The following is a 273-nucleotide window of genomic DNA, read 5'->3' as shown; positions in this document are numbered from 1 at the left end:
ATTAATAAAGTGTACAGAATGTAATTTAATATTAATTATATTAAAAACTAATTTTAATATTCTAGAATGGAATAACTACGGTAGAACTTCCATATAAGGAATTGCTTCCGATAAATGCGAAAATTCGTTAAGTGGAAATGCGCCGGTAGTGAAAATACGGTTTATTGTAATAATATTTTATTTCTGACGGTCGCATTCGTTAATTATATAAACCAGCAACGAGTTGTTCAACTTTCCCGGCAACATTTAAAATTTTGATGGCGTCATCTGTTA

The sequence above is a fragment of the Centruroides sculpturatus genome, unplaced genomic scaffold, assembly GCF_000671375.1.
Source record: "Centruroides sculpturatus isolate CEXI.00-Female unplaced genomic scaffold, Cexi_2.0 scaffold4657, whole genome shotgun sequence".
NCBI classification, from domain to species: Eukaryota; Metazoa; Arthropoda; class Arachnida; order Scorpiones; family Buthidae; genus Centruroides; species Centruroides sculpturatus.
Note: the sequence above shows the minus strand (reverse complement) of the source record.